We start from the raw sequence: 15,490 nt of genomic DNA, 5'->3' as shown, positions 1-15,490 counted from the left end.
TTTTTTTTTTTTTTCAGAAATATTTGGAGGGGAAAGCTTGAGAACAGGATTAGCAGAGATGGAGGGATGTTTCATGACACTGCGTAAGCTAAAGAGTAGCATAGGGAAGATGAATGACACAAGCAGATCTTACTGCTGTCTGTCTTATGCCAGAGCTCCTCATCCTTGTAAACATCTTACATCTATAAAGCACAAAGGAAAATAGCTACTATTGCAGACAAAGCCCTAGTATAGGGCAGAAGTTGTAAAGTGTAAAATGTATTAGTTCTTTCTGTGTTGTTGTTGGTTGTTGGTTTTCATTTTTGTTTTTCTGGAAAAGTAATTTTATGAATTGTCTGTTTACAGTCTTAAGAGGAATGAAACTAAAAATCAGCTAGGGGTCATGCATGCCAAATGTGTCGATTTGAAAGATGGCAAGCATGTGTGAATACTGGATGCCATTATAGCTGACAGTTTTTCCCTTTTATGCAGATGTTGATTTTCATAATTACTACTGGAATTACTGTTCGTTCTTGTTAAAGGTGTAAATTGGAAGGTTTGTTTCAGTTCGATGTAGTGCTGAAAAGAATTGCCATTTCAGCAGAGTTATTGCCAAGGATTTTTATTTTTTTTTTCCCACTAAACACTGTGAATTAATGAGTTTTATAATTACGGCAGTTGCTTCACACCTCTATTGTTAACCAATGACATTGCATCTGCCTTGCTCCACTGGTGCCCTCCTCCTTCTCATTGAAGCATTTAGCAGTTTTGGCAATGGGGAATTACATGGCATGGGGTAAGTAGTCTAATTAGGTATAAGTGAAAATCCTTGGGGAAATGGATATTTAAAACGTAATTTGAAGAATCTCTTAATGATGCTGGAACTGAAAGCTGTAGTTATAGTAAAAAAAAGGCTTCTTGTTGCAAAACGTGGTTATAATTGTGATTATTCCAATTATTGGTCAGTTTTAAAGTTTTGAATTTTGGACTGTATTGTTTAAAAATAACTGTCCAAAACATTTCTCAAATGTAGTTGCAGGATTTTGTAGACATGATGTATGGCGTTGCTCATAATCTTGCAAACTTTTAGACATTTACCAGTTGGCATGATGTATATAAGGAAGGCAGAAGTGTCCAACTGTAACAAAGAAAATCCTAACATTGTGGATTTCCTTTGCTGCATTGTCAGCGTGTATCTTGAAAAGGTGCAACAGTTTGTTTAAATCAAAATCAGGAAAGAAGTAAAATTGCATTCAAGAGTTCAGAAAATTGTGATTGTATTAAAGGCTTTAGTCTGAGTGTGATTAAGGGATTTTGAGTTTCAGATTATTATCCTGTAATATTAATGAGAGAATTAAGGATTGCATAGGAATGAATTGTCACTGAAGGTTTGCTGCTTACATGAAAACATAGTTATGAGTCATTTTGTTTCCATTACTGATGAGTTTCTCAAAAAAGTAACTTGATGGTAAGATTTGTTTCCATTTAGTAGTCAGCACCATTCGTAGTCTTCTCCAGAATCTATTCTTTTTCTCTATCTTTAATTTATCTTTTCATTTGGTCATCTGGTAGTGTTTTGCGAGATCAAATGTGTTGATTCTTTTTCATTATGGTTGGGTTTTGATACTTCCTTTTCATAAACAGGAAAATGGCACATGGCAACTACCCTGCAGACATTTTAGAATTATACAGCAGTAAGTGATGCAGATAAATGGGGTACCCTTCCCTTACGCTTTCCTGACTTTCAGTAAATCTATACTTGAGGTGTTTATCCTGTTTTGGGTTTGCAGGCAATGTTCAGATTCAGTTACTTCTGTAACCAGTTTGTGTTGAGCCAGTCATTTTTTCTGAGAAAAAATATTTTATGCTTTTTTGTTTGTTTGTTTATTCATTTGTTTGTTTAAAACTTTCCTAGCTGTTCTTCAGGCAGTAGTGATCTAAATGTAGTAGTCTTAGGTAGCAGTGGTAAGAGTAATCTTAATCATTGTTGAGTTATGGTGTTTCTTGAATTAAGTGTTATTGAAGAGAAAGTGAAATTATTACTGGCAGGCTGGAGTTTCCTGAGGTATGTGAAGACCGTCTTCTCTTATTCTATAAATTAAGTGCAGATGTTAAAACAGAGATTAAGATGAAAATCAATGGAAGATACTTTGGAGTAATTTTTGTTATTTGCTACACTGAAGTAGCAATCAGCACAAATTCTTTTGAAATCAAACATGGTTTGTTGTATTTTGAAAAAAAAAAAAGGATGTCTTGTCTTGGTGATGGATTAGAACTGTGTTGGTAAGATCTACTAGCTTCAGAACCTTTTGTGGTTTGCTGCTATTCTTACCTGATTATCTGGCTGATATTCTTATGTGTTGAGCAAATATTTTGTAATTTTTGTTTGTACCATGCAGTTAAGGAAAAAGCATCTTTTAGTGCTTGTTTTTACCCCATATTCCTCCTTATTTCTCTTTTTGTATTCTAAAAGATGAAACTGGTTGGTCCCTTTTTGCTTATCGTTATGTCTATAATAGATAATAGATTGTTTTCTTTCCAACTGGATTGCTTAGGGAGAGAACTGTTTGGTATTTGTGTTGTAATGGGGCATACATATCTTCCCGTGCATATTATATATGTGGTCAGGTATCCGCATACCTCATTTCCATATTTTTATCTGATGTCTGAAATAGCTTTGATACAGTGGCTTTTGTTAGTATTTTGAAACTCCAAAAATTTGGCATCACTGAAATAGAAGATTTGGAAAGTGGAAGGAAGAGATTCATGCAATTAGCCCTCCATCCCAGATACATGGATAACAGAAGAATGGAGTTATAAATGCCTTATCTGTCTTTCATTATCTGTACTATAAGATTATAAATAACTAAACTGTAGCTTTATTTTCTGTTCATTAACATTGTTGCATCCTACTCTAATCAGGGAAACATGCAGGTATTTCTAAATACTTACCTTCTCTGTCTAAAACAGTTTTAATTTCTAAGCAGGAAAGTCTTTAAGTCTGTCTTTAAAGGAAAGTCTGTCTAAGCAGGAAAGTCTTTAAGTCTGTCTTTAAACTGTTGTTTCCTATGAAGGGGCCACAAAGGTTTTTGACTCAGTGATGATCTGTGTTGCAACTGGTTTTCAGTTAGATGCCATGACAAATTAGGAAGTTACAAATGCATTGTCCAAGAGCAAGCTTGTGTGAACTGTTTTGTGTAATACTACTTGTAAAGCCATGGCAGAGACATTGATTTTGCATTGTTTTGAAATACTGTTTTTTCTGCTTTATGAAACTTCTCAGAAAAAAGAAAAAAAAATAAATAAATCATTTTTTCTAAGTCAGTCATTTCCCGTTTTACATATATGTTACACTGAACATATGTTTAAGCTATAATTTTTTTTTCTTCATGGCATAAGAGAACAGCAAGAGGATATTCATTACAGTGGTCTTTTTAAATATGGTATTTAATTGTCAAGAGTATAAATACTTCATCAGAACCTTTATATCAAATGAAAGGCAATTATGTTACATTCTAACTTTTAGACAACTTACATGTCTGATTTCACATATATTCATCATCAGTAATATGAGTATGACTACTGTGGCCACAGTATGACTAGGAAGGGGCCTCAGCCATTTATCATGACTTCTGATAGCAGTAGAAAACTGTTACCTCTAACCAGTTAAATATTTTCTTTATAATAAAGCCCTGTCTGGGGCTGTTCAGTTGCATAAATTCCATCCTAAACATAATCATTTACAGGACCACATACATAACTTTCATACAGCCTATATTGTCTGTATTTTAATATTTTAAAACATTTATGCTTCGGTACTTGTGCACTTAGAACATCCAGAGAGTATAACTGTTTTAGATGAAATAGTTAGAAAATTAGGTTTGATTTCATGACAATAGGACAAAACTCTGTAGTGAAATTTAATGCCATCTAAATTTCTCTAACCTTATCCACTGTATTCCAGACATATTGTATTTAGCAGAAAGACTGAAAATTTTCTTTTTTTTAAAAGTCCCAGTAGGTGGAGCAGTTTTGAATATTGTAGAACTTGAATGTAATCATTTTTGTAACATAATGGCACAACAGTTTCTAATTTTTCTCTTTTCAAGTGATTGTTTGATTTTTAGTTTGAAAACACTGTATGCTGCCCTCCTTCCCAGAAGAGCACAATCAATTGGTAAATCAAGATGACAGTCTCCATTACTGGCAGCAAACTAAATGTGGCATAAGTCTTGCATTTTTACAGCATCAGTAAGTAAGAATTACATTCAAAACCAGAAAATATAAACCCTTCCCATCTCCACACATGATGTTCTGATTAACAGATCTCCTTTCTTTCTCCTCTGATCTTAATGCAATTTTTGTCACTACTTGCCAGTCTGAAAAGCAGAATCAATATTCACACTCCCATTTACTGCTTTGGTGAGCCAGGAACTTATAGTACTTTTGTCTGCTAGGATAGGTTGTGAGTCTTCTGCTGGTCTTGTCCTGCAGATGTGAACATTGGCTGCTGTCTGTGGAAAATCAGTGCTTGTCTTTGGTGTGTATGTGCTGCTGTGCAAGTTCAGTTAGAGCAAACTTGGTTTAGCTGGCTACTTAAAGCTGCAGGTGATTCAACTGCACACCAATTTATTACATATTTATTATTATTATTATTATTATTATTTGTAAACTGGTCTCTAGTTGCTAGTTTCACTTTTACTAGAATTATATTGTTGAACTATAAATTACAGAAGTTACATTGCTGATGAATTTGTTTCCTCAGAAATAGATGCATTTTGTAACAGTAACTCAGCCTTACTGACTGCTGTTTAAATGCTCACAAATGTTTTAATCTGTTGGGAAAGAAGTTACTGCACCAACTTGTAAAACTGTTAAGGAAGTGGATTTCATATTGTAGCCTGTTGTCTCATAGGATCTGCAACTTCTGGATGAGGAGATGAAACAATTTCATTTCATTAGTATCCAGTATAGACTATACCTATCACATGGTGGTTTAAAAACAAAAATAAATAAAAATAGAGGATTATTGAGTGGTCCTTAATGAAGTATGTGACACTTGTAAATTCTTTCTTTGTCTCATTCTCTTCTTTTTTCTTTTTCTCTGATGGGACCTGGCTACCTTCAGAAAGTTGAATTTGGTTTTAAATCTTGATGTTATCTATTATTGCAGATTAGAAATTGGTCTCATATGGAATCCCTAGTATTTACACGTGCTTTATTTCATAATTACTTAGGTAGGTCTTGCTCCCAACATTTCTTGAAGAAACTGCAGAGATATTTTTCCTATCAAAATGCGAAAACTTTTTTTAGCATTTGAAAAAAGTGATATACTTATTATTTACACAGCATATATTATATATATATATATATATATATATATGTAATACTTATTACTATTACAGCATGGTCAGCTTGCTTTTAGAGAACAAACATTTTCAGGTTTTCTACTATGTAGCTTTTTATTTTTCCCAGAAGATAAATACTTTTGTGTGAGAGTAAAAATATATATAATTAATGCATTGCTGTTTCCCAATCTAGTGTATTGTTATTACCCTAGCAACTGTGAAAACTGAAACTATGCACATTTCTAAGTATTTTTACCTGAGACAATGCTTAAATAGAACTTTATTTTAAAATTCTAGTATTTCCCTATTTCCCATAGAAGAGCCAAGTAAGATGCCACCAATTTGCTTGGGTTGCCCACATCCCAGCTTCCTATTCCATTTCCTTTCTGTCTTCCAGTGGAAAAGTTTAGTAAACCATCAGAGATTATTCCAACTACTGGTTTTCAAAAAGTAAACATAATCCTCTCTCACCTTAAAATGTTATAAAATGGCTAAAATCCCTATGACAACAGGTCTCTTCAACCCTTTTCTCGTAAAGGTGAGGGTACATGCAACTGTGTTTGGTTATCTTTTTTTGGTGTATACATGTATACCTGCAAAATATTTTGTAGGTATAACTGGTGTGTACAATCTTAAGAAATTGTGTCATGAACTTATGAACATATGAAATCATTGATTGTGCATTATTCTGTAGGCTAATTAGATTAATTCAAACTCATGTTATTTGCTCGATGCAGCAAGCAAATGTAAACAATGTGAGATGTAGATAATAGATTGTTTTTTCCCTCCATATCTGATTTTCTTAGTGTTTACTACATGCAGTCATAGATACTAATTTTGAATACTTCTGCTATAAGAATGTGTGTTTGCTTTCTCTTGATTCACACAGAACAGATGGATGCTTGACTGCCTGCTAATCCACAGCTGGAATGGTTTCAGCAGTTTCCACGTTGCTGGGTTAGAGTGGCTTTTCTAGTGGACTGAGAGGGCAGCAAGAGAAGGATATCATTATTCATCAGTATCCCAGTGGGATCGCTGCCAGCAGAGATTAATTTTTTCTGTTATGCTTGTAAAACAAGCTCAGGTGGAGTCTCTAATCCTCAGGGCACGGGTGGCAGATCAAGGAAGATGCTACAAAGCTAGTTAATTTTCAGATTCTAGGGGAAACAGAAGCTCTGTTAGATGTATAAATACATGATTGCAAATTTAAGTAGCTCAAACCCAAATGGGATCTTCTGAGACATCTGGTACTGAAAATCTCTGTTTTCTTTGTCTTTAGAAAGAAGTTCCCAAAACTTTAAACCAGAGAGAAAATACGTGCAACTCTTTTAATAATCAGTTATCTTTCCATACATATGCATATATATGTGTAAATACAATTCTAGGTTCAGTCGAAGGTCTGTATTTACAGGTAGAAGAGATATAGTGTAAGTCTGTGTAGGTAAACTGTGCTTTCTGTGTTCTCACAAATCTTTTTGCAGTGAAGATCATTGAGAAAACTATCACTCGCCACTCAGAAAGGGTTAGATCTGTCATAGTAATGTATGGTACATCCCATTTAGGTAAAGGAATGTTCTGGTAAGGTCACATGTTGTAGAAGGCCATTTTTAGCATATTACTCACTTTACCCAAACTCTGGTCATTCATGACAAATTTTGGTTAGAACATCCTCAAATCAAGCATACTAAAATACTGACGGATAATGTGTATGTTTATTAGATTTCAGAACTTCATTGTTGTTGTTGTTTCCTTAGTGTCTGTCCTTCTTCACACCACTAAAATTATCTGTCTCTGTATTACCTGGTAGCTCGAGATCTTCAAAATTTCAGGTCAGATTTTCAAGTGTGTTAATCTGCATAGCTTTACTGAAGTGAGCGCAGATATGCCCGTTTTTTATCACCCTTATTAAAATTTACAACAGCTGTCACTTCCTGTTACAGTTCTGACTTTTTTACTGTTACATTAAATTATTTTCATTTGTAACGCTGCTCAGAGTGAAGCCAGCAGCATTGGCTTCTTGGAAAGGCACTGTACATGGAGGCACCTTCCAAGTTTCTCATGTATTTCTGCCAGTTCATATTGTTCTTCAAGTCTAAGCTTGAGCCTCTCTTGAGGAGAGGCCACTAGTCATTTCACCACATGATGACAGGTATTCATGCCTGTGAACTTCTTATTTCCTTTCATCTCTGGTCACATAGTAGTCTATTTCTGGAGTTTAATCCAGTACAAAAATGCAGCAGTGTGCATTTGTGCCTCCCCACTAGGGGAGCTGCCACAGGACAGCAGAGCTGAAATCCAGCTCTCAACACACAGAGCCTTTACAACTTGCCATTAACATATACAGTATGTGTGGGCCCCATTTCACTTTAAGAATTAGTAACACTTATTCCTGTCTCCACGCAGAGCTGCATTATCTTATTGCAGAGCTCTGTTAGCTTCTTCCCTGGGTCTGGGCTCTGCACTGGAAGATCCCAATGCAGGATCAAAGCCAAAGATAAAAAATGACTGATCATTTTCCCAGGTAGAATTACATGCCAAGATGTGTTATTAGACTTTTTATTGCTGTCATCATCTCAATCAGCATTTAAGCCAGGTAATTCAGCCAGAACTCAGCTTCGAAATGTGGATAAATGTCCAAATGGAGCTGAACTCAGTTTCTCATAATGATTACTCGTTTGAATATAGTCAGAGATTTTCCTTTTTTGTTGTTGTTCACACATTACTGAGTTCATGTACTGAAAAGGAGTATTACTGCAGAAATTTCAATACAGCCAAAACCAGTTGTTTTTAAATCTCTCCCAAAATATGACTTGAGGTTACACAGGAAGAAAGTTGTAGGTCACTGTCCCATCTAGATATTAATAAATAAATAAATAATAGACCATAATGCATTCAGAACGTGCAGGTTCAAAGCATTCTCATGAAAAGTAATAGGAAAAGTCAGGCATCTTGGAGAGCTGAAAACCTCCGATATACCATTTCCAGTGATAAAATGTAATAATTCTCTCACATCACTGTAATTCACCTTATAAATTGAATTTATACCATTCAATATATATTTATTTGCTGTGGTCAAAGTTACTTATTCTAGGAGGATAATGTTTATGCCATACCAGTTTCAGATGTCTCCTATTACTTTTGTCCTCCTTTATTCTTCTCTCTCCGCATTTGTTTCTTCTCAAATTGTCAAGTGTTGCAAGCTTAGAAAGCTTAATGAACTGAAGCAATCTTTAGGAACGATGCATGCATGATACCATGAAAGTACCTACACATTTAGGGGAATAATGAATGTTATTGTAAGAATGTTTTTTTTACTAGAATTGGCCCAAGAAGTAACCCTAAATTATGATTGTGTTCATAAACTTCACATAATATGACTTTTGAGAGTTAAGGCTTGATGGAAATTATGAGTTCGTTCCTTGTTTTAATATGTCTTAGTAAACCACACAATTTAAAAAGAAAATGCTTCTGAAACAAAATGGTTCTATAAGTGGGTGTTTTTTTTGTTTGTTTGTTTGTTTTACTATTTGGTAAACCAACTGCATTGATTGTATTATCTATTTCCATGTCTTTTTGTACACTGAATCATAAGTTCTCTGACAAGCTTAAAAAAAAAAAAAAAAAAAAAAAAAAGATGTTCTGGTTATTACAAGAGTGGTAAGAACTTTTTCCCCGCATCAAATTATTATTACCTACAGTTCTCTGTCTCATACGTGCTGACACTCTTGCATTTTCTTTTAGCCTCTCCATGCTGAAGCAGAGGTCTGTAATTTAACTTTGTACGTTAGAAGTTGGCCAATCTGCCCAGTCACTCCCTGCAATTGGTAGCTAGTATCGTTGACCTCGTATTGCTCTGTGCACAGTGGCAAAGGTCTTTCCAACTCCTGACCTCTGGTCATCAGGAATGTCATCAGTAGTTTGTAGTTTGGACGTTTTAAGTAAGAGGTGAACTTGTGAAATCTAAGCCCTTCAGGGTGTTTTTAAGTGATCACTCAACTGTTTCATTGCCTTAGCTTGTGCCTCTTATGATGTCTTTAGTTGTAGAATTTGTGGTGTTTATCAGATGGAGTTATTTCAAAAAAATATGAAATGCTTGTCTGTTCTAAGTGAGAAGTTTGAGGAACCAATTATATCTTATATACATATATAGAGAGAGAGACCTTTGAAATAACTTTAAGCACTTTTAAACTTTATGTTCTTAGAAACTAAGATTGTAGATCGCACCACTGAAATATGCCCATTTTACATCCTGAAACACAGTTATAATTGAATATTTTTAATTTATATTAGATATACTTTTTTACATTATTGCATGTCAATGGGTTTTAAGACTTTGTCTTCAACTGCTCACACTCAATGGCAAATTTACATCTCAGTAGTTTCCTCCTACATAATTAACTAGATTGCCTTTACAATTTGAATTTTTTTATATATGCGTCATTTATCTGTAAAAATGTTTTAACCACTAATATGATGTTAAAAAGTTAGTGTAGTATTTGTTTCAAGCAGTACTGAGCACCCGTATCCCCTGGATATTGCTCTCCATCCTATGCACGTATATTTTCCTCCTGTCTTTTTTCCAAAAGTAGAGTGTAGGGTGCACCAGCAAAGTACTGGGGAAGTGGTGAAATCACTTTCCTGCTATCCAGATTGGACAGGAGAGTTTGGACAGGACCTGGTGGGAGGCTGGTGCCAAAGAGGAACCCCTCCTCTCTAGCCAGGGCCAGCTGCTGCCACCCCAACAGCTTTGTGTCCTACTGGCCTGGCATAGTGGTGGTATATGGTAAATGAAAGCAAGAGGCACATTTACAATTCATCTCTGTGGCAAGTTACACAGCAAATATATTTTCTCCAATCTTGGCTCCCAGTTCCTTTTTTTCTTCTTTTGCATCGTGTTTGCCACTGTTCAGGATTGCTACAAAACTGCAGCTTGTTCTGTGCATTAGCACTGCCTTCCAAGCTGCCCTGAAACCTAGTGTCACTTTTCACTCTGAAGTCTGTCTTCAGAGTATTTTGTGCAAGTGTCTGCTATCTACAAGAGGCCTTGCAGTACAAACATCACCATGGAACATAACAATTTTGATAAGCTAGGAGAAATTACTTTTTTCCTTTAGTCTATCCGTGAATCTTGCATTAGAACATAACATTTGCTCTTAAATGCCTAACATTTGTTCTTAAAACCTGTAGCTATTTATATATGCTTATAACTGTCTTTAACTGTGATGTTGTCTTTGACCTTTTATGCACAGGAGTCAAACAAAAAAAAAAAAAAAAACCAAAACAAACAAACTAAAAAACATTTAAACTTTAGAGTTTGAATTATGTCCCATCAAATGAACATATATGTTTATAATCTACCAATAAACTCTTTAAAATGGGCGGTTATAGTGGAATCACTAACAGAGATATACTTTTCAGAGTAATAGTTCTATCAGGCACTTCACCCTGGCTTCTTTTTTAAGAATGTATTTTCTCACATTTATTTCTTTTCTGAATATAAATAGATGCTTGACTGAGTATCAGCTGCCTGCCGTTATATATCTGCGTAAATTTAATATCTTTCCTTGTAAATCAAACACATACTTGAAAATGCAAGATAAAATATAGTATAAATATACTGGTAATAATACATGCATGTGTTGTTGTGATGTCTCGCAGTACAGTCTTGGCAAGAGAATGAGCAAAGGAGGATTAATTTGGGAATTTTAATCAGGCAGGTTTTTTTCTTTATAATACAGTAAACATAGGCTCAAGTGAGTGCAATGCAATGCAATCACATGAATGTATGTATATATATGTTTGGGGTTTTTTTAATTGACATTATTTCAAATGTTTGTAAGTACTGTAGGTTGGTTATCCTCAATTTTCTTATTTATGAACCTGTTACAAAACACTGTTTTCTAGTTACCCAGCTGTTCACAAAATCAGTGCTACTCTTTTTTCTTTCTTTTTCTGCTAATTCGGCCATGTAACTTTACTACAGTAGTACAAACACAGGTATAACCCAAATGAGGACTGTCACAGACTTTTTGTACAATGAAACAGTGGAAAAACAGGCTAAAAACTGGCTATATATGATATTATTAATATTATTGTTATTATATTTTATATGATGATTTATGGATCAAAATATAGTCTTTTTCACTCTGAAAAAAATGTGCATTGAAACACCTTTGAATTTCTGGTAGAGAAGTTGTGGTAGAGGATGGAAATGTACCACATAACATATTTTTAGTGTTAACTGCAGAACAGCCATTAACAAATCCTACTTTTATTCCAGCTCTTTTTTTTTTTTTTTTTTAAATTCTACATGCTTGTATATGATATATTCACTCCTTCTGCTTGTACTCAGACTCCCAAGCATTATGTAATTTAAACCAATGTTCGGGTAAAGAAGATACATCCGCTATATTAACTGAAAATGATTCTCATCTTTTTACTTCTGTTTTTTGGGTTTTTTTTGTTTGTTTGTTTGTTTTGTTTTTTGTTTTGCTATTCTGGTAGTTATTTCTGATAGTGGTTTACTGGAGGCACTGATTTTTTAACACATTAGCTTAGCAGATGTTAATTTTGCTATCACATTTTCTAGTAACACTTTACCCTTGTCTCCTCCTCTCTCTGCACCAGAAACTTGAAGGAGATCAAAACACATCACAAGTTTTTAAAGTTTAGAACGTGGTGTCTTTGAATTGCATCAATGCAGAGAAAAGGAACATACATAGAGTTAGTCAATTCTAAGGTAGTTTCCAATGCAGCATCACTAAATAAAAGACTCTGGTTCGGCTCTGGAATGTGAAAAACTATTTTTGGTTTGTTTTAGACCTTCATTGTTACAAATTAATCAACTGCTCTTTAAAGTCTAGAACTCATTAACTTTATTCGTTTTACTGTTCCCATGACTGAAACAAATGTAAAATATCCAAGTTTACTTTAGATACTCACCTTGATCCCATTTCTGTCTGTTCTTAATAGGTATCCACTCTTATAGACATGTGAGAAAAGGTACTTACTTGGGGGTCAAGACATTTCAGAAGGTTTACATGTTGTATATGTCTAGAGTTCAGCATTCACTATAAATCCGTAATTTCAGCCAAGCTTGTATGTGTTGTAAGTAGATGAAAAATCTGATGTTTTCTAAACCTGTGGGCACTGTGAAGCCTAATAATCAACATGTTGGGTACATTATTTGAATTTCCATTTGGTGGGACTCCTCAAAGTCTTACTTGCACGTGTTCTAAGTGTCAGGGTGTGATTTGGTCACACAGATGCACAGATGCTGACCTGAATTTGAGAGAAAAGCATTTTCATTAAATAGTCATTGAAACTAACCTGACCAGCTCATTAGTAGCAGCTGAGATCTGGGTCACTTGAGAAATTGGTTTGAAATAAATATTCTGCTTCAGTTTTTTTTTTGTACTATTAAGCAGCTGGATAAGACACTGAGCAATTCAGAACTGGTGGTAGGTGTCAGGGAAAGTTAAGGTATGGCAGTAGCCCATACAAACATGAGAAACAGAAATTTGAGAGTAGTCTCTGGGAAGAAGGAATGAAAATAATGAATGTCTGAAAGTAATAGACCAAAAAAAAAGAAAAAAGAAAAAAAGAAAGAAAAGAAAAAACCTCTTGAACATGGATTTTTAAAAGAGTTATTTACTTTTAGAATGATTGAAAAACAAAGAGTGATTAGAAACTGCATATTTGAAACTCAATGTTGTGTGATCCAGAAAGGACTCTAAGGAGTTTGTGGCTGATATCAGGCAGAAAGCAGAAATCAATTATCAAAATAGCCTTTGGCCTTATAAAATACACCTGTCAAGTTTATGAAAGCATATGTGTGGCATTTCTCAATAGCAAAGCAAGTCACTGTTTCTCATATAGCCCAGTGTTGCATACAGGGTTGTGTTGGTTGCTCTCAAAATGATGTAGTTGTCTCTACTGCCTAAAGGAATACATTATTGGGAAAGTCCAACACAGACACACAGAATAGAGAGAACTGTGACACAAGTGCCAAATGCTTAATTGCAGAACCCATAACTAAAATTCCTAGTTATCTCTTGGTATCCACAAACAAGTTATGTTTAATTCTGTAGGATGTTTGTAAATGTATAATTATATTCCTGCAGCACATGGGCAACAGTAGCCCTCATCAACATAAGAAAAGGGGAAAGTGAAAAACGCACAGCAGTGCTTTGTAATTCAACTGTAAAGTTTGCATTAAGTATTGACTTCAGAATTATAATTAATGATTGAAATGTGGTTTGATCTGTTTCTTTATCCATGGAAAAGCGATATTCAGAGGCAGTGTACTAAAATACTATATATTCTGTGTTGTGTGGAGTAGTTGAGTCTACAGCCTTTCCTGAACAGATTGAGAGTCATAATGAAAAGGAAAACTAAAATGAAAAAATACTGAGTGAACAGCAGGTCCCATTTGAGGTGATTACAAAGGATGTTTCTTTATTCTGTCTTTTCTTGTGCAACCTGAAAACAGTAGCAGGGGGTTACGAGCAGAGTTCATCACAGAGTTGTCAATCACTGTCATTTAACATTTTGCAATGGAAGATGTCTTTATTCAAGGACAGCTGGGCAAATCAGAGAAACAGATTTGCAGTTAGTAGTCTGTCCAGCCTACACTAAGCAAACAAGGACAGGGCAGAAATACTGGCCTCTCACATAAAAATATAATGGACTCTGCTGACCTCGGTGCCCTCCATTCAGCTTTATTCTCAGTTGTATAAAAGCTTCACTACCCATTCTCAATTTCCTTTAATTACCTACATGATGCAGATAAGAAAATGAACCTCACTTACTTACAGTCAGTGATCACAAACAGGAAATTAAGTAGGCAAGTTGCTTAAAATAAGGGGAGTGTTTTGGAGGTAAATAAAATGTGTGCTGGGGGAGAATTAGTGAAAATGCATTTTTGGGAGCACCAGTTGGTCTGGAATGACTTGGCTGATCCTTCTTCTTTCTGCTACTTTAAACTGCAAAGGAAAACTAAGTAAAAAATCTCCTTGGTAAATATTCTTTAAAATATCTTTGAAGGAGAAGCAAGTTAAATAAAAAGAGTGAAGCAAACATGCAACATTCTATGGGGCTTAAAAAGATTGTGACCTTAGGTTCAGAGAATAAATGACCATAGTTTTCACAAGAGATCTAGCAGAGGCATCTAGGATTAAGCAGCAGTTCTCTTTAGACTGTCCTCACTTTTAATCTGCAGTCAAGCTAAATTAATGACATTCTGATTTACTTTTCGAATCTATCTTTCCTTTTACATTTATATCACACTTTATATAGTTTCACTGTGTAGTTAAAATAAATAGAAAATATGTACTGTCAGTTTTTTGAGAGAAGAGGAGGGCACAAAGCAGCTATATAACTTCTTTTTTCAGAAACTCTAAAAAGAAACTCTGTTAGGACTTTAATGAGTCTATACAGCACTTTGTAATTCAGTTAGGTAGTTCTGTTAGGTATTCAAAAATGGCAGTTTTTCTTTACTTAATTCCGCATTGGTTACCTTTGTGGATATTTAATTAATATGGATGTTCCATAAGTCTGATTAGAGACTGAATCTGTAGCTTAAGAGGAATATAAAACATTACCATTCAAGCTACCCAAAATAGTTTTATTTGGTGATAAAATAAATATATTTGCATAAATTACAAATGGAAAAAAATACGTCGTATTATAAAAAGTCTTACTTTACTTTCAAGTTTTATATTTTAGAAAGATCGTTCTCATTCCAAACAAGAATATGTATGCATACATACAAGATTTTGTGGAGAACGTTGCCATTTGTGTTATTGTACTCTGGACTATGTACATAGTACTCATGGACTCTGCTGAACAAATTATAGTTCTGAGGATGCTTCTGTTGAGACTTCTTACTTGCAGAGATAGTGGATCTCCTTGTCTATAGGAGACTGAAGTACTGCTCTGACTACACAGACAGATTTGTTCCCCTCAGCCCCAAGGATGCTGCCAGTGGTAACCACAAAGATTGTTGTGTAGCTCTTTTTTGCAACAGTGAGGATCACATTTTGATGTGAATGGTAGCACAGAAGATATTTCCAGCACCTACTTAACAATTTTGCTGTTAGCTGTGATTACCAAGCAACTGTTGCTTAGAAATTGATTCTCAAAATAATGAATATACATTTTAA

At 34.7% G+C, this 15,490-nt stretch overlaps 1 protein-coding gene across 3 annotated transcripts in view; it reads left to right on the top strand.

The window, feature by feature from the left end:
• ASCC3 (activating signal cointegrator 1 complex subunit 3) overlaps positions 1-15,490 on the top strand; it is a 253,149-nt gene that overhangs the window by 215,194 nt on the left and 22,465 nt on the right. The window lies entirely within an intron of this gene.

Source organism: Excalfactoria chinensis, chromosome 3 (genome assembly GCF_039878825.1).
Source record: "Excalfactoria chinensis isolate bCotChi1 chromosome 3, bCotChi1.hap2, whole genome shotgun sequence".
Classification (NCBI taxonomy): Eukaryota; Metazoa; Chordata; class Aves; order Galliformes; family Phasianidae; genus Excalfactoria; species Excalfactoria chinensis.
Note: the sequence above shows the minus strand (reverse complement) of the source record. Positions and strands in the feature narration are given on the sequence as shown.